The 19,160-nt window shown below is 43.2% G+C and overlaps 1 protein-coding gene and 1 long non-coding RNA gene across 3 annotated transcripts in view; one reads left to right on the forward strand and one right to left on the reverse strand.

Annotated features, from left to right (window-relative positions):
- GFRA1 (GDNF family receptor alpha 1) overlaps positions 1–19,160 on the forward strand; it is a 275,166-nt gene that overhangs the window by 41,209 nt on the left and 214,797 nt on the right. The gene's annotated exons all lie outside the window — the stretch shown is intronic.
- Positions 1,409–17,427, reverse strand: LOC132532629 (uncharacterized). Its single transcript, XR_009544550.1, has 4 exons — positions 16,484–17,427; positions 4,394–4,475; positions 2,265–2,322; positions 1,409–1,709 (listed from the first exon to the last, which is right to left on the reverse strand). It is a non-coding gene; the product is annotated as an uncharacterized LOC132532629 (long non-coding RNA).

A 19,160-nucleotide genomic window follows, 5' to 3' on the forward strand; every position in this document is an offset into this window, starting at 1 on the left:
GCATATAATTGCAAGCACAGATACTTGTGTTTCTAAGTAGGTACATCTGCAAATAATTGAGTTTTCAATTGCCAATGCACAGGATGGGTTTTAGGCTATGTCTAAACAAGAGCAGTGCAGAGATGAAGCAATTATCTGGATAATTCAAGCCAACAAACCCAGACTCCTCCATCTCATATCTTCACAGTTTTCTGGATATTTCAGTTGAGGGGATGTTTTGATTGAAATCATCTGGGTAATTGCCTCAGTTTTCCACTTCACTTTGTATGTGTAAACACAGCTGTGGTATGATTGACATTTAAAAAAAGACCTCTTTTAGAAATTCATCATCTTTCAGGATCTCAAGCTCTTGCTCAGAAATTGTGTACTTGAGCAGACTTTTCAGAACTTTGACTGGGACTCGCCGCTCTTCAGTCAAAATGGCAGGGTCACCAGTTGATTTGCCTGGTCTTGCTCTTGAAGAGTTTTCTTTTTTAGGTCTGGTAAAATGCCTAGGCAGCTTCCAGAGAAAATAAAGAAAAGATGGCCTCTAACCAGGGTAATCAAGTCCTGCACACAGAATTGTCTTCTCCTGTATCTAACAATCACAAATAGCATGGCAAATGCGCCTGTGGTTAGAAAAAATATCCAATTTGACCATCCTATCAGTTCCAGATGGTACCTGTTTTTGATGAGCTTCTGTTTGCTGCCAAAATGGAACTTGGGCCAATGAATTTTAATTCCCCAACTCATCTGCATTGTGTGGCAATGTGTAATAAGACCCATTGAGCGGCTGCTTGGATCAGCTGAGGATGCTGAGTGGTGGAAGGAGACAATACGGAGACACACTCAGCTGGAGGCTTCTGAGACCTAGGAGACTCAGCATTTTTGCATCTGAATGAGGACGGCCTGAGAACTGAGAAATTGTGTGGTTGAGATTTGTTTTGACAGATTGGGTTCTCCCAGGCCTCTCTGTTTTCTCAGTCTCTTCCAGGCAATTGGAAATGCTCACTAGCAGGCTAGTTGGACGAAAGCATGGGGGACCATGAACCTCTTGCTGACAGGTTTTTGGAAATGTGTGAATTCAGTTTGTCCCCCTGTTCTTGGTTTTAAAGGTTAAGTTCTTCTGGCAAAGGATGCTCTGAGATCTTTTTATACCCAAGAAGCACTGTTTTAGAAACCTAATGTGTTATGAAATCACAAATTATCTATTACTGAAAAGAGGTACATTTTTAAGGAAGGGCTCCTTTTGAGAACTGAGAGCCATTTCCTTAATTTATTGAGCATTTTAACACAGTGGTTGAGAGCCCAAGGTTTTGGAGCAACACGGTAGGTTTCTGATTCCAACTTCAATAAGTCTTAGTTGGATTATCTTATCCTCTGCAGGATGCAAGTTGACATCTGTAAAGTAGGGTGATCGTATTGGACTTACCTTAGCATGCGTACCGTAAATGGAGCACTCTCTCTGTTGACGGATATTTATTTGTCCTGTTTCTTTCAGTCTGCACACAATCTGTGTGGAATGCCAGGTTGCAGAAATGCCCAAGATGTAGCCTCTCTCCTTTCACACCAGCTCGGACTGACTAGTCACAAAGTGTAAGGCTCCATCCCCCACTGTGTGTGCGAGAAGTCTCACATCAGACAGATGGGAGACTCAGAGTGAAAGGCTTGAATAGGGTGTTCCAAGCCAGTCATACAGATAAAAAGAGACGTGGTGCTGTTCTTTTAATCTGATGATGACAAGAGACAGAGATGAAGACAATTTATTGATCAAGGGGTCAATCTACCAAGAAGATGCAGTGCTCATCAATATTTATGCCCTTAGCATGTCAGCCCTTGCCCCCAAATAAGCAAATGAAAGTTACTTTGCTACTCTGGTGGGAAGTAATCGTAGGGGTTCTTTAGATATACCTTGGCTAGTTCCCCCCATCTCTTTCAGGGCCTCCCTGAAATATAGTGTGAAGTGGTGAGAGTTTGAAAGCATTCATTTTTAAATGTTTTATTTATTTATTTTTTATTAGAGACAGAGAAGTTGAGAGGGAAAAGGGAGCTAGAGGGAGAGAGAGACACACTGGCAGTACTGTTTCACAGCTTAAGTAGCTTCCCCACTGCATTTGGAGAGCAGGGCCTTAAACCTGGGTCCTTGCACACTGTAATGTGTGTGCTCAATCAGGGACGCCCTTCCTCAGGGGCTTTTTGACCATTTGAAGAAGAAATTCACCTTTAGAACATTCTTCTTTGTCAGCGTAATTTTCATCACTGATTATGAGAAAGCAAATAGTCACCTTGTGCTGTGGATTCTGTCTTAATTTTCATTGAGTGGGGCAATGGACTGGACATTATCTGAGGAGAGGAAGAGAGAGATACAACAGGGAGGGGGATAACTGAACTCGGGGTTGGGGGATCTTGCCATCCAGCCAGAGTGGACTGGAGAGCTCCTCCCTCATAATGACAGCATGGGAGCTGGGGGTAGGGACTGGGGTCAGCCTGTAGCCAGACAGTGGGAGCTTTGTCTTAAACACTAAAGGTTATAGCAGCTGCTCTAGGGAATTCAAACTCATTTGACTTTTCTTGATGGCTTGATGAACCAGATAGAGAATTTTTAAATGCATTGGTTTCCCACTGTTTTAGTCCACCATTAAAAAATCAGATAGGCACCTGCTATACTGTAGATGGTCTCTCCCTCTCTCTCTCTCTCTCTCTCTCTCTCTCTCTCTCTCTCTTCCTTTTCTTCTTCTTCTACCCAAGTGCTGTGCTTTCATGTGTCAAGTAAAGCTCCAAGGGACACTCTGTGATCTTTTTTTCCTGATGACCCTCAAGTTATGTAATGAGGGACATTAGTAATAGGAGTCCATTGTACAATGATATCAGCATTACTTTTGTAGCTTTGCTGAAATGTGACTTCAAAAATCTTGATAAGTCTTTGAAGACTTGACTGTCAGCTTTGTACACGGTGGCCAGATTTTTCAAAAAGCCCTAATGATCTCTTAATGAAGATCATTTACCTTTTGTTGAAGATGAAACTTGCCGAGCACAAAATAAATAGTATTTTTTTATTATTATTGTGGCATCAGAAAACACTGTTTAGAAAGAAATTCATTCTAAATGACAAGCGTAAATTAGCAGTTAGGAGGTCCTGAAAGGAACTTATTGTCAAGTTATGGTTTTATCTTCCACCCTATATGGTTTGCTTTCTTTAATTGAATGTTATTATTTTGGACCTCATAATATTTGCTGTGGGTAAAATAACAGTAACTCATTAGATTCACTACCTCTGCATGAGATCAATAACAAAATTTCCATTATTTATTTTCCCAAAAGACCTTTAAAAGACACTCCACTTCCAGCAAGGTAAAGGAAAGAGATTTTATAATGATTTACTTCAGAAAGATTTTCACCTCTGATATCCATCCGGCACAGCCCCACTAGAATTGCACTGTGATAATAATAATTATAAAACAGAAATGTCAAGAAAATGTTGCAGCGTGATCTGCATTTTGACTCCGCAGGAAACCCGAGAAGTAGGAGATAGACAGAGCTTAACAGTGTTTAGACACCCTGGCTTTGTTTGAACAGGATTTATCAATTTGATTTGTTGGGGAGAACCATAAATATAAATGTTTTTTAATAGAACCCCCCCAAATGAAGATGAACATGTCTGTGGGCTGGTTGACTGCTTGCTTTGTTTTTCTTTCTTTTCTTGCTTTGAACACTGTGGCAACATCTGTTTTCCTATGTGCTTCTAATATACCCAGATATGGTTCGTGATACTGCTCCTTTGAGATCTCCATTCCACAATGGTTCACTGTGAGGCCAGTTCAGACTAAATGAAAAACAGAGGCTTCAAAAGTTTCTCACTTTAGAGGTGATCGCAGAGCTGGCAGCTAGCTAGCTAGCTGGCCTCAAACACGGGCAAAACATAATCAGTATTAATTTTTTCACATTGGAGCCTTTGAAAGGAAAGGAATGGCCATCTATGTTTCATGCCTATAAGATTACAATTAGATGAGGAGGAAGACATCTAAATATTCCATCTCTGAAGAAAAAAATCTGTAATGTTTCATTGATTTCCCATTAAATGGATTGGATTAGAATAATTGTAGAGGACATTATTCCTTTGCCAAGGAGATTATAGGCAATTAAGTTAAATAAATATCTCTTATTATTAAACAGGGCAGCCGAGCGTCAGAGCAAAGATGAGTGTGTGGTTTCTGATTCTCTCACTTTCTAGAAATTCTGCAGAATATACACAGAGCAGGATGGTAGGGAGTGGTGTGTGTCACCTTTCAGGGAATTTCAGCTTCCAAAGGCAAGCCTTCTATTTTAGACATATGGTGAAGCTTGCAGTGTGGTTCAACACTTAGCAGTCAGGAGTAAACCATTCTGATACCTTGTGGGGTCACAGTGAGGTTACCTTTCAGGCCAGCTTTTCCCCAAGGCTAGGAATGTTGAAAGACACAGCTCTCCTGTGATCCAACACTACACGGTTCCAGCAGCTGCTTACAAAAGAGAAGGGGAAGAAATCAGTTTTGTTTGAATGCACTTAGTGTTGTATATAATTCCGGTGTGAAATTTATTGGACGGCTGAACCTAATGTAAAACACAGTGTAAAAACGACTCTACATGTGTCAGTTCTCTGGCATGTTGTCGGGCATGAAAGGAAGGTTTGCAGAATGTCTGTGTTGTTCAGGGAAACGAACTGCATAGCCCTGGAAGAGTGAGGGGCAGAAGTTACAGGGACACTCAGATGTGTCTGTGTTGCTTAGGGAGGTGTTGCTTGTCCTCAGGAAATTGCTGTTCCACCTCGAGACCCCATACAGCAGTTCTTTTGGGCTTTTGACTTACTTACACTCATGTCCTATGTCCAGGGTATGGGCTGATAAAAAAAAAAGTGGGGGCCGGGCATTGGCACACTGGTTTAAGCACACATAGTATGAAGCTCAAGGATCCTGGTTTGAAACCCCAGTTCCACACCTGCAGTAGGGAGTTGCTTCACAAGTAGTGAAGCCAGTCTGCAGGTGTTTATCTTTCTCTTTCTCTATCTTTCCCTCCCATCTCAATTTCTCTCTGTCCTATCCAAAAAGAAAAAATGGCCACAGGAGCAGTGGATTCATAGTGCAGGCACTGATCCCCAGCGATAACCCTGGAGGGGGAAAAAAGGTGCCAGGAGTTGAGACATGGAAGAGAGAGACAGAGAGACCCATCTCTGAGTGACACCCATCTCTGAGAGCCAAGGCAGGTTTATTGGAAGGTAGCTGGGAGTGACCTGCAGACAAGGAAATTAAACCAGGGCCATTTCTTAAAAACCAGCAGTTTTTATACCCTGAGAGGTGTAGGTGCTTGGGTTGTGTTACTGGGGAATGGGGCAGAGAATTATCTTGTTGTAGCATAGGGTTATCTTTTTTTTCGGAACTATATGGGCTATAAGGGTCAATTTCTCATTATTCCAATGTCTGTGACTAAAGCTCCAGGAAAGGTCAGGAGGCAGAATGATCACTTTCTCCTTCCAGGATCTCTCACGCATAGCATCACAGTGATGCGCAGGCAGACCCAGGTTCAAAGCCCCTGTCACCATCTTCAGGGAAGAAGCTTCAAGAGTGTTAAAACAGTACAGCAGATATTTTTCTCCTTCACCTTCTTCCTCTCTTGCTCTATTTCTCTGTCATAGTAATAATAATAATAATAAATAATAATAATAATAATAAAAAGGCGGGGGAGGGATAGCCGCTGGGAGTAGTGGATTCAGTGTACAGGCACTAAGGCTCAGCTATGACTCTGGTGGCAGAAAAGAGAAAATCCTCTTATCATGATCATCTCCCTTCTATTGGTTTGTAGGCTAATCTGTTTACCAAGCACTTTTGAGGATTGTTACACACCAGGCATTGTGTGAGGTGGTGAGCACAGACGTTTTCTTAGGAAGGCTTGAAACTAACCGCTGGAGTCTTTCCACAGCCATATATCAGCTGTGTTACTGTGGACAAGTCACCTCCCCTGAGTCTCAGCTTCCCCATTTGTTACATACCTTTGCAGAATCAAATGTATCTTTGTCAGTAGAAATGCTTATATACTTTACGATTGGATCATAGAGTGGAGTATTCGACAACTATAGAAAGTAGTAGTTTTCCTTTCTATCTGAAGATCTATAAAGTCCATTTTTTTATTTATTCATATTTTATTTCCAAGGTATTTTATTTTTCTTTATTTCACCACTCCATCACCAAAAGTCTGCCCCACCCCCATACTGATAAATAACCACTATAGTTCTCTTATAGTCTTGAAAATTGGTTGACTGTTTTTTTTTTTTTTTTGCCTCCAGGGTTATCTCTGAGACTTGGTGTCTGCACTATGAATCCACTGTCCAGGAAATCATTTTTTTTTTTTTTTTGGATAGGGAGAGGAATTGAAAGGGGAGGGGAAGACAGGGAGAGGGAGAGAAAGATAGAGACACCTGCAGACCTGCATCACCGCTTTCAGAACTGGGGGACTTGAACCGGGAACCAGGACCCTTGTGTGCGTCCTTGCACTTGGACTATGTGTGCTTAGCCCAGCGGGCCACTGCCTGACCCCTAGTTGACATTTTTTTTACATTTGTATGTTCAATGGTTTATGTTCTCCATATGAGACCACTCATTGTCCTTCACCTCCCTACTTTCTTATTAAGCATAGCCTTTTTCCAGCTCCATCCACTATATCCCAAAGGACACAAAAATCCCTTTTTATTTCTGTTAAATATACTGTTGAGTATATATCCCCTTTTTTATCCAGTCATCCGCCAAAGGGCATTTTGGTTGTTTCCAGGTTTTTGCTATTGTGAATAAAGCTGCTGTCAGTACTGGGGTGCACATAGCCCTTCGAATCAGTGTTATTACATCTTTGGGTATATACCTAGGAGTGGGATTGCTGGGTCATATGACATCTCCATTTGGTAAGTACAGTTTCAAAGTAGGGGAAAACTTCTATAATAATTATCTTTTATAGAATAAAACAGGTGGGGGACAGGTGTTGGCACACTGGGTTAAGTGCACATAGTATGAAGCTCAGGGACCCGCTCAAACATCCCAGTTCAAGCCCCTGGCTCCCCATTTGAAGGGGGTCACTTCACAAGTGGTGAAGTAGGTCTTTAGGTTTCTGTCTTTCTCTCCCCCTCTGTCTTTCACTTCCCTTTCAATTTCTCGCTGTCCTATCGAACAAAAAAAATGGAAAAAAAATTGCCACAAGACCAATGGATTCATAGTGTAGGCCCCCAGGCCCAGCAATAACCGTAGAGGCAAAGAAAAACAAATAATGAAACAGGCCCTTTATATATATATACACTCTGGAGAGATACATATAAAACACTATAATAATAATATCTGTGTCAAGGGGGTGTGTGAACCTGCCATATGAGAGGACAGAGTGGGAGGGAAAGGCTTCATTGTATCCTTTTTGTGTTTTTTTATATTTTTGAGCCACATAAATGCATTGCCTCTGATAATAATAGTAGAGCTTTGCAAGTTTGTTATGAAGGTTGAATGAGACAACGGGGCACTTAAAGTTCTTATTTCAGTGCCTTGCTAAAAATAATACTAACATTATTATTGTGTGGTAGTGAAACAAAGTTGCATGTGAGAAGCAGGCTTTTCCTGTTTAGTGGAGAAAACATAATCACAGGCTCGAACCCATATAGAGGAGGTCTAACATGTTCTGGAAGCAGTGATAAGGTTGTACCTTATTGTTCTTTGGGGTGGGGTGGGAGACAGGGAACCTTGCAGAGGCGGCTACTTTTCTGGTTAGGTAACAGGGCTACTTAGTCCTAATCTTGCCCCTTCCCTATGGGATACAAATCATGTACATTTAGTTTTTGTATCTCTAGGGAATTTATTCAGTCTTTTAAAAAAATCACTTGCCTGCTTTTAATCATATATTCTTTTATTATTTTTTTCTCCTTCCCTCCTGGGTCATTCCCCCCTGCCCCCAGATCCCCTGCCTCCTGGAAGACAGGGACCATATTGATTGAGTCTGCTTTCTTTATACCAAGTTGCTCTTCCATGGCAGTTTTTATAAATATAAAGCAACATGCATGTTTTTTCTTACGGATTTAAGAAGGGATTGACAACCTTCATGTTGGGGACAGGGATTTCCATCAGGCCCTTTTGCTCCTGAAAGGGGAGTGTTGTCAGTTATGTGCCTCCTGGCAAAACTTTGGCTTGGGACACGCTGGAAGTGATTGTGGAGAGGCACTGGATGTGCCAGGAATCTCTACTTGGGGGGTAGTTTTTCTGAATGGCCATTAGGCGGCGCTCATGTTCATGACGCGCTGGTTCTTTACTATAAAGAAACCTTCAAAGGTAGATTCTGGTACAAACAGGCAGTCCTCACCTTCCTTCCTCTCTTCTTTGAGTCCCTCCGTTGTCACTGACCTGAAGGAACACACACAGGGAGAAGTGTCTTGATCAGCTCTGGCTGCCATAAACCCAGCTGAGTGACTTAGCCAACAGTAGTTTATTTCTCCCAGTTCTGAAGACTGGAAGGCCAAGATCGAGGTAGGTTTTATTCTGAGCCATTTCTTTTGAGAGCGTAGGTGGCCATTATCTAGCTGTGTGCTCAAATGACTGCCTCTTGTTGCGCATGCTCAGGAGAGAGAGAGGAGAGTGAATGAGCATGAGTTTCTGCCAGTTCTTTTACTGTATTATTATTATTATACCACTGATTCCATGGTGAGGGAATCCCTTTTAAAACGAGTCACTTCCCAAACAACGCCCCCGGCCCCCGCCCCAATCTCCAAATACACTTCTTCTTCTAGCGTTTGCCCTTCTTCAGCCAGTCAACAGCATCAGGTTGAGCCTTATGTGAAGTTTCGAGACCTCCTTTGAATCTGGAGAGGTGGCAGTCGTTGACTATGTGGGTCATAGTCTGTCTGGAGCCGCAGGGGCAGTTCGGGTCATCTCTGGCTCCCCAGCGATGGAACATAGCGGCGCACCGGCCATGGCCTGTTCGATAGCGATTGAGGAGGGCCCGATCATAACGTGCTAGGTCAAAGCCGGGTTGACGCTCGCAGGGGTCTGTGATGAGGTGTTTGTTCTTTACCTCAGCTGACTGCCAGCTCTGTTTCCAAGAGTCTGGAACAGAGAAGTTCAGTGTAGGTGTAGGAGACCAGATTGGGTGATGAGACGTCAAGCATTGGACAGGGTGGGCGAAGATATCCGCGTATATTGGCAGGTCCGGTCGAGCGTAGACGTGGGAAATGAACTTAGATGATGCCGCATCCCGACGAATATCTGGCGGTGCGATGTTGCTAAGAACTGGCAGCCATGGAACTGGGGTGGAACGGATGGTTCCAGAAATGATCCTCATGGAGGAATATAATTTGGAATCGACCAAGTGGACATGGGGGCTACGGAACCATCCTGGGGCACAGTATTCTGCAGTGGAATAGCATAATGCCAGAGATGATGATCGTAGTGTGGAAGCGCTCGCGCCCCATGAGGAGCTGGCCAGTCTTGCAATGATGTTATTCCTCGCGCCCACCTTTGCTGCAGTTTTTATGAGATGTTTGTGAAATGACAGGGTGCGATCGAGAGTAACGCCAAGATAGACTGGCTGGGCTTCATGCCGGATTCTCGTACTGCCAAGCTGCACATTAAGCTCACGCGAGGCCGAGGCATGGTGTAGATGGAAAACAGATGATACCGTTTTTGCAGTGCTGGGGATTAGTCGCCATTTTTTACAGTCATCAGATATCAGAGACATGTCTTTCGTGAGTGTTTCCTCGAGGATGTCAAACTTAGATGCCTGAGTTGCACAGCAGATGTCATCGGCGTAGATGAACTTCCTTGAAGAAGTTTCTGGGAGGTCATTGATGTAAATATAAAATAGCGTAGGAGCCAGAACAGAACCCTGGGGGAGGCCACTTGAGACAAGTCTCCATCTGCTAGACTTGTCACCCAGATGCACCCGGAATCTGTTTTGGAGAAGAAACGATATAGTGTTGGCCACCCATGGAGGCAGGCATCTTGAGATCTTGACTAGGAGACCACGGTGCCAGACCGTGTCATAGGCTGCTGTGAGATCAACAAAGACAGCACCTGTCTTTAAATTCTTCTGGAGTTCATTTTCAATGTAAGTTGAGAGGGCCAGAGCTTGTTCTCAGGTAGATCTTCTTGGGCGGAAACAAGCTTGGGCGTGTGATAGGAATTTCTCTGTAAGAGGAGAAATACGTGACAGAAGCGGCCTCTCAAGGAGTTTGTAACACATGAAGAGGAGAGAAATTGGTCTATAGCTGGCGGCCAGTGTTGGGTCTTTCTTTGGTTTCAAAACCGCTATTATCTTTGCACGACGCCAAACTTTGGGCATAGACTCAGATTCCAAGATGTGGGACAGGAATGAAGCGAGCCACTCCAAATACACTGAGGGAAAGGTAGTCAGATGGGGAGGGAGAGGACAAAATACAGGTTTATTTATTTTTATATTATCTTTATTTATTGGGTAGTGACAGTCAGAAATAGAGAGGGAAGAGAGAGATAGAGAGAAAGACAGAGAGACACCCGCAGCCCTACTTCACTACTCATACAGCTTTCCCCCGGCAGGTGGGGACTGGGGGCTCAAACTCCAGTCCTTGAGCCCTGTAACATGTGCTCAACTAGGTGCACCACAACTCGACCCCCAAAATACAGAACCAGCGTAAGGATCCCGGTTCGAGCCCCCGGCTCCCCACCTGCAGGTAAATCGCTTCACAAGCAGTGAGGCAGGTCTGCAGGTGTCTTATCTTTCTCTCCCCCTGTCTTCCCCCTCCTCTCCATTTCTCTCTGTCCTATCCAATAACGACAGTAAAACAAGGACATCAAAAAGGAAATAAATAAGTATTTAAAAAAGAATTTTAATTTGCAAAAAAAAAAATTATCTGGGGCATCTGGTGTGTGTGTGTGTGTGGGGGGGGGGAGTCCGGGTTGTTCTGAGGCTCTGGGAATGAATCCTGGGAACTCCTCAAGGTGGGGAATCCTCCACTTTTAATATGCTCACACATTGCCAGGTGTACTCAGAAAGCTGACAAACTCAGTTCAAAGGAAATCACACCTTTTAAATAGTAGCAAGAATGGACTAAAGATGGTTTGGTGAACACCTTGTCATGCACACAGCCTGGGTTTGGACCCTAGACCACTAGGGGAAGCTCTGTGGTGTCTTTCCCTCTCTCAGTCTCTGAAGGCAAAGAATGAAAAAGTTGACTTGGGAGCAGTGAAACCATTCATCCATCAAGCCCCTGTATGAAGATACCTGAATTAAAGACAAAGGAACTCTGCTTTAGGCCTTTACCACAAAGATTTGGTTCTTTGTCCTGAACTAGCCAAATATATTTAGAAAGGTCAGAGAACTCTGTACTCCTCCACTCAATTTCCAGGAGGTAGAAAACGTAAAAACTGAATTTCCCAGCAGTTACCTCTGAATCAACTTATTTAAAAAAATATTTTATTAGTCTTATTCATTTATTGGATAGATACAGCCAGAAATTGAGGGGAAGAGGGAGGGGAGGGGAGGGGAGGGAGGGAAGGAGGGAGGGAGAGAGAGAGAGAGAGAGACAGAGATCCTGCAGCACTGTTTCACCATTAGCTCAAAGCTTTACCCCTGCAGGTGGGGACCAGGGGCTCGAACTTGGGTCTTTGCACGTTGTAACATGTGCACTCATCCAGGTGTGCCATCGCGTGGTATTCTGAATTATCTTATCATAGATGAGGATTCAGACTGTTGAAAACCCCATGCTGGAGGTCCTGACAAGGTTGGAGGCTTGGGGACCTGGGATTGGTGGTTGTCTCATAATCCTCCTGCTTACTTTTAGTCCCTTTGCTAAACCGAATGATGAGAATGTGTTCCACTTCAGAAAACTTCTGAACAAGCTGTAAAAAGTCGTTTGCAATTCTCCCTTTCTCCGTATCTATGCCGAGTGTGGTGTTTACTCCGTAATAGCTTTTTGTTCTGGTGATTTGTTACAAAAATAGACAAGTCCTTTATCATCATTAAACACCAGGATTAGTGTTTTTGTTTTTTGTTTTTAAATTAGGGATCGTTTAAATATCTTAAAAGGTTTGGGAAAAAATGCAGAAAATCTTTTTTTTTTGTGATATGAAATTTTGAACACAATGCCACGATATTTACAATAAATGGATTCATTGAAATGGTGTATATTTAAAGAGAAGTCAAGACACTAAAATACTCATCTCTTTAAATCACCCAACAGCTATTTAAGACAAGATCTTGGAGGACTGCCAAATTACACTCTGTAGTGTATATTTCCCAAGAGGAAGGAATTGCTGGTGTTTTCGCTCACATTATTTCTGAATGGTCTGGAAGATGTTTAATTTTTAACCTGTTTATTTGAACAGGTTCCAGGGTCCAGCAGCAGGTTTAAATAGTTGAACATAAAAGGGCACTCTTACCTGATACTCCCACTGCTCTGAATTACCAGACTATTCGTTGGCAAGAAGAGAAAGTGAGTTTTTGACAAAGAAATAAGTTAGGCCTCTTCTCTCCTCTCTCCCTCCTTCCTCCCTTTAGCTCTCTTCACCATATTAGGGTCCTGTTGTGACTTCAGTAATAACATCTACTCAAATGCTGCAGACACACCATATATATACTAAGAAAATCTTGCTGAAACGGTCCTGTTTATAGAAGGAAGTGCAGTTGATTCACAACTTGGTTGAATTTGTTTTAAATAAGCTTCGTTCCCAAGTCTTGATTTAGGTGTTGTGGAAATGTGAAGTAATGCCTGCCACAGAGCATGAGCTTTTATATTGTAGTTAGAATTTGAATTTATGGGTATTTTCCAGCAGATTATTTGTCTTTGCTAAGCAGGTGAGTTGGGAGGAAGTTGGCAGCTGTTTTTAGTTAAGACAAAAGCCTAAAATTTGGAAAGGGAAGAGGGGAATGCATTTTTAAGACTGGGGAAAAAAGGCATTATTTATTCAAGGTAGTTTCGAAGGAGTCTTACTACTTCATCTAGATTTACCTGCCATTTAGACACTGAAAAATATATATTTAATTTTTTAAAAATTTATTGGATAGAGAAAGCCAGAAGTCAAGAGTGAAGGGAGTGATAGATGGGGGTGGGGGGTGGGGGTGGAGAGAGAGAGACCTGCAGCACTGCTTCACCAGTTGCAAAGATTTCCCTCTGCTGGTGGGGACCGGGTGCTTGAACCTAGGTCCTTGCACATTGTAACATGTGCACTCAGCCAAGTGCACCACCACCAGGTCCCTGAAAATATATTTTATGTAAATTATATAATTGAGGGACTGAGTGATATCTTGATCATTAGAATGCAAACTTTGCCATGTGCTGGATCCTGGCTTGGAGCTCCATACCCTCCTGGGAAGCACAAGAATGATGGAATGATGTTGTGGTATCTCTCCTTTCTCCTGCTATATCTGAATAATAATAATAAAAAAATCCACCGGGAGTAGTGGAATTGTGTAGGTTTGGGTCCTTAGTGGGCCTAAATTACGTAATTGAGTTCACAGATTCAAATAATCTTACAACTAGACCCCCCCACCCTCTGTTTTATGTGCTAAAAAACACAGTTTGTTGTGATATATACATGTTTATACTACATTGGGTCGTTGGAAAAGTCATAACATATTTTGTCTATGTTTTTCTATGCAAAAATGCATCATGGCTTTACCGGCAAGCCAAAACACAGGGATATTCTCAGCATGGTGGAAGTAAGATGTAGTTCAGATCACTGGAGAGCCAAGGCTTGCACAGTTTCCATGACTTGACTGATGTCTCTGAACCATTAAGTGAAAAGTTGGGATGGAGGTCTGGCCTCTCCATCAGACCTCACTGACTCCTGGAATGGTGTCTTCATGACTGAGATGAAGACAGGTTGCTTGTTTATCTGGTTGGTCAAAGTACTGCCATTCTAGCAGCCTGGGGAATGTTGAAGACTTAGGGACAAGACTCTGGGAACGCCTCCCCATGTCTCATCTCTTTTCCCAGGAGATGTAGCACCTGTATGATACTTGTGTTGATGCTGAACAGACTCTAGGTGGACAAGGACTGAGGATTCTGCAGGATTAACAGAAGCAAACGGAATCACCTCTGAGCACTGGCCCCTTCTCTGTCTGTGGTCCAGTGCTTGGGCACAGTTTCTGCTTGGCAATCCTGTCTTAGACTGGGACACAAAACTATTTGAGCTTTTTTTATTTTTTGAAAATGAAATTGATGAGCTGGTTAATCTGGCTCTTTTGATGGTGCAGCCATTCGTTGCACTGATCAGTTGCCCCTATTGCTTGAGCAGCTTGTTTGTATATAACCAGTGTGGAAGTTTTCTACTGCTACCTTAACAAGTGACTCCAAAGGTAGTGCCTTCGCCAATGCAGATTTATGGTTTGACATTTCTGGAGGTGTCAGATCCAGAATGCTCTTAGTGGACTCAAATCAAGGTATCAGCAGAAGTTGGCTTCTTTCTGGAGAGCCTGAGGGATATTTCATTTTCCTAGAGGCCGTGTGTGTTTCTTGGCTTGTAGATTTTTTTCTTCCACCTTCAAAGTCAGGAACAGAGCATTCCTTTGATCCTTTTCCTGGCCAAGTCTCTCTAGGGAAATGTCCCCTGCTTTTAGGGGGTTCATGCTTTTAACGGGTCTTTAGGGGATTACTTGAGTTTACCCAGATAAAATCCAGACAACCTCTCCATCTCAGTACCCTAATTTAATCACTTTGTCAAACCCCCTTTTGCCAAGTAAGCCACAGTTTTAGAGATCTGAACACAGATACTGTGGGGAGGGCCATTATGTTGCCCATCATAACAGGAGACAGAAAAGGGGGGCAACCTTTGGCAATGTTCTGGCTCCCTAGAACTTCCCAGTAGGGAGGTGATTGCTGCACCTTTCAGTGTCTTTATTGGTGGTTTTGAGTGACCTGTGGTGACATTTCCATCATAATTTCGTGAACTTTCCAAATCATACCACCCAGAGCTTTCTGAGCCAGCTACTGCCTTGCAGGCTACCAGGCCCAGGAGGTAGGAGGAGTGGTAGGAGGAGAGTGGAAAATGAGCTTTTTGATTATCCAGGCCCGAACACAGTCCATCTGGAAATAGCCACATGACATACAATCAGTTCTTTGTAAACTCTAAAGTCAGGTACATCTTGTAACAACTGCTGTAATTCGAAGACATTTCAAACCACAAACAGGTGCCAGTAATGAGTTATAATAATTATTATTTTTTAACAGCATGCTTACCCTAAACACAGAGCCTTTAAAATAACCTGGGAGGCTCTTATGGAGTGTTCCAGAGGGTAGAGATAATGCACTGTTACTTTTTGTCTTTGCCCAGTGCCCAGATGCGTGACCTGTCCCAGTTGTTAGAACAAGTATGTGGTAAGCTTTCCCACTTAGGAGCCGGAAGAACTGGGCCTAGTGTGACAACGCCTGGGCTTAAATGTTGGGACTTCCATTTCTATCCTGTGGATGCCTAGAAGCCACTAAGGACCTTGAGATAGTTTGTCTTTGCTTCCATAATATATAGGCTAGAGGCTATTAAGCCAATGCAGTGGTCTTCTGTTTCAGTTTACTGGAGATTCTGGACAAAAATAGGTACAGGAATTTAAAAGCATCTTATTTTAGGAAACAGAATTTGATGTCATGTATCTTAAGAAATAATCACTCTGGAGTCCCTGCAGAAGTCGCTCGGGAATAGAGCTGTTATCTCCATGCAGAAGGTTCTGAGTTCAGTCCCTGGCACCATGTGGGCACACCATGGACAGCACCAAGGGAACTCCATAGGCATAGAGGGGGAGCTCTGGTTGTCTTTGTTTTCCTCTTTTATGTCAAAATACAGAATGTAAAAGGTAAGTTAAGCCAGGGACTAATGCATTTGCGTCTGGTTATGAGTTTGATTTCATGTTCCACATGAAAAAAGGAAGGAATTGAATAAAATAAACAAACCTTACCTCCTTGTCCCATAGTACCCAGGCATAGCTCTCGGTGTTTTAATAAAGTTTCGTTAGAGACAGAAATTTACTGTCTCTTCTCCACAGACCCTGTTCTCATATCCCTGGATATATAGATTCAAGAAGCTGGGGGGGAGTAGGCGGTAGGTAGCACAGCGGGTTAAGCGCACATGGCACATGGCACTAAGCACAAGGACGATCCCAGTTTGAACCCCCTACTTCCCTACCTGCAGGGGTGTCGCTTCACAAGCGGTGACACAGGTCTGCAGTTGTCTGTCTTTCTCTCCCCCTCTCTGTCTTCCCCATCTCTCTCGATTTCTCTGTCTTATCTAACAACAATGGCATCAATAACAACAACAATAATAACCACAACAGTGATAAACAACAAGGGCAGCAAAAAGGAAAAAGTAGCCTCCAGGAGCCGTGGATGGCACTGAGCCCCAGCGATAACCCTGGAAGCAAAAAAAAAGAAGCAGCAGCAGTAGCTAGGGAAAGAGAAGCAAAAGGCACTTTAGACATTTTGGGGGTTCCTAAATAATTAAATGAAGGAGGGAATTCCTCATTGATACATACAAAAAAAATTACTTACACGTAATACCCCACAGAGAAGCCTCCCTTCTTCCTTCCCTAGCAAAGCACCTCTCAGCTCTGGCTTTTTTTTTTTTTTTTTTGCAGTGGCACTGATTGAACCCAAGACCTCTCATGTACAAGCTCTGTGTACTGTCACTGAGCTATCCCTCTGACGCAAGAAGTCATCTTTGTGTGAGAAGTCATCTGTCTTCTCAGCCCCATCTTTAATCATGTTCAAAAGGCAGCCCTTTTGATCAGGCATCTTAAAGAGTTCAGAAGAAGTTTTGTGGGCCTGCCTTATTTGGAAACATTTGTGCTTTGTAAAGACTGGAGCATGCCAGTATTTAAAAGGTCATGCTCAGTATCTTCAACTCTAGTCCCAGGGACCAACTGGCAGAGGGCAGCTAACAAGGAACCTTTTGTGCCTTCGTAATTGAAGAGCAGTGGGTATTTTATAGCTGCTGAGTGGACTTCAAAGTTAATTAGCATTTAGAAGTCTGAATAAAATAATCATCCAAAACACTGGGGATCAGGAAAGTTCCAAATGATTTATATTTAAAAATCAAAACCAGCACTGTCTAATAGAACTACAATGTGAGTCGCGTACGTGATTTACATTTTCTAGGACTGCATTCAGAAGAATTTAAAAGCACAGTTGAAATTAATTTTAATGATAATGTTTCATTTCACCCCAATGGTTCAAAATATCACGTTGGCATGTAACTCAATACAAATAATTATTAATGAGCTTTTTTCCTGTGTGTGTATGGGTGTGTGTGGGGGGCAAAGTCTTTTGAAATCTAATGTCTGTTTTGTCCTTAGAGAACATTTCAATTTAAAACTGCTGTCTGTGTTCAAGTCCTTTTTAGCCCTGTACCTGGTTAAACTTAGACTGGACAGATGTGTCCCCAAGAGGCAGATGTTGATATTTATAGTCATTAGGATTTCTTTTCCCACCTTGTAAATGGCTTTCCTGAGATATAGTTCATGTACCATGCAGTCCACCAATTGAAAGTGTATAGGCAATTGATTTTATATTTGTGGAGTTATGTATCCATTAGATCATTAATTTTAGAATATTTTCATTATTCCCCAAATTAAAGTGGCACTCCTTAGCACTCACTACCCCTCTGTTGATACTTTCTCACTCTGGACAGTTATAATCTTATCTCTCTCCCTGTCTTCCTCACTCCTTTCGCTCTCTCCCTCACTCCATCTCTCCCTCTCTCTCCCTCCCTTTCTCTCTCCCTCTCTCCCACACTCTGTCTCTCCCTCTCTTCCCTCACTCCATCTCTCCCTCACTCCCTCTCTTTCTCTTTCTCTCTCTCCCCCCTCTCCCTCTCCTTCTCTCCCTCTCCCCCTCTCTCCTTCTCTTTCTCTCTCCCTCACTCCCACTCTCCCTCTCCCCCTCATTCCCTCTCTCTCTCTATTTCCTCCTCTCCCTCACTCCATCTCTCCCTCTCTTTCTCTCTCCCTCTCTTCCTCACTCCTTCTCTCGCTCTCTCCCTTACTCCATCTCTCCCTCTCTTTCTCTTTCCCCCTTTCCCTCTCCCCCTTCCCCTTCCCTTCTCCTCTCTCCCCCTCTTTCTCTCTCCCTCTCCCCCTCTTTCTCTCTCCCTCTCCCCCTCTCTCCCCCTTTCTCTCTCCCTTTCCCCCCTCTCTTTCTCTCTCCCTCTCCCCTCTCTCCCTTTCTCCCACTCCTGCTCTCCCCCCTCCCTCTCATCCTCTCCCTTTCCCTCTCCTGAGACCTCCCCCCTCCACTCTCATATATTTTGGATGTTTCCTGTAAGTGGAACCACGAGTATGTGCCTCCTTGTGCTGGGCTCTTGTACTTATCATCCCCTTTGTCATGCTCAGGGTCACCCCCACCTCTGGCATATTCATGTTACACTTCTTTCTGTGACAGGATAGTATCCTATTGTTTAGACATACCATGTCTTATTTATCCAGTCACCAAGTAATGGGCATTTGGATTGTTTCCGCCTTTTGATTATTATGAAAAATGGCCACATTAGCATTTCTGTGGCTTTGAATTTTTTCATTCATAACTTAACAATAGCTTATAAGATTTTAAGACTATAGGGCTATAGTTCTATACTACACCCACCACCAAAGTTCTCTGTCCCCTCCCATTCTTAGTTCTCACAACACCTTAGACATAATTTACTTTCTCCCCTAAGTCCATTTATTTCAATAAGTTTTTGTGTGGATATATGTTTTCCTTACTTTTGAGTATACACCTGTGAGTGGGGTTGCAATCGCATGGGAAGCTCTGTGCTTGAGTAATTAAGGATGGGGTGAGGGCTGTAGCGCAGCCGGTTAAGCGCACATGGCCCAAAGCGGAAGGACTGGCACAAGAATCCCAGTTCAAGCCCTCGGCTCGGGCTCCCCACCTGCAGGGGGGGTGGGGGTGGGGGTTGCATCACAAGCAGTGAACCAGGTCTGCAGGTGCCTCTCTTTCTCTCCCCCTCTATCTTTCCATCCTCTCTCGATTTCTCACTGTCCTATTCAACAACAATGACAGCAGTAAGAACAACAACAACAACAACAATGATAAACAACAAGGGCAACAAAAGGGAAAAAATAGCCTCCAAGAGCAGTGGTTTGTAGAGCAGGCACCGAGCCCCAGCAATAACTCTGAAGGCAAAAATATAAATAAATAAGAATAAAAAAATAAAATTAAAAAGGAAGAATTA

Source organism: Erinaceus europaeus, chromosome 14, assembly GCF_950295315.1.
Source record: "Erinaceus europaeus chromosome 14, mEriEur2.1, whole genome shotgun sequence".
Taxonomy (NCBI): Eukaryota; Metazoa; Chordata; class Mammalia; order Eulipotyphla; family Erinaceidae; genus Erinaceus; species Erinaceus europaeus.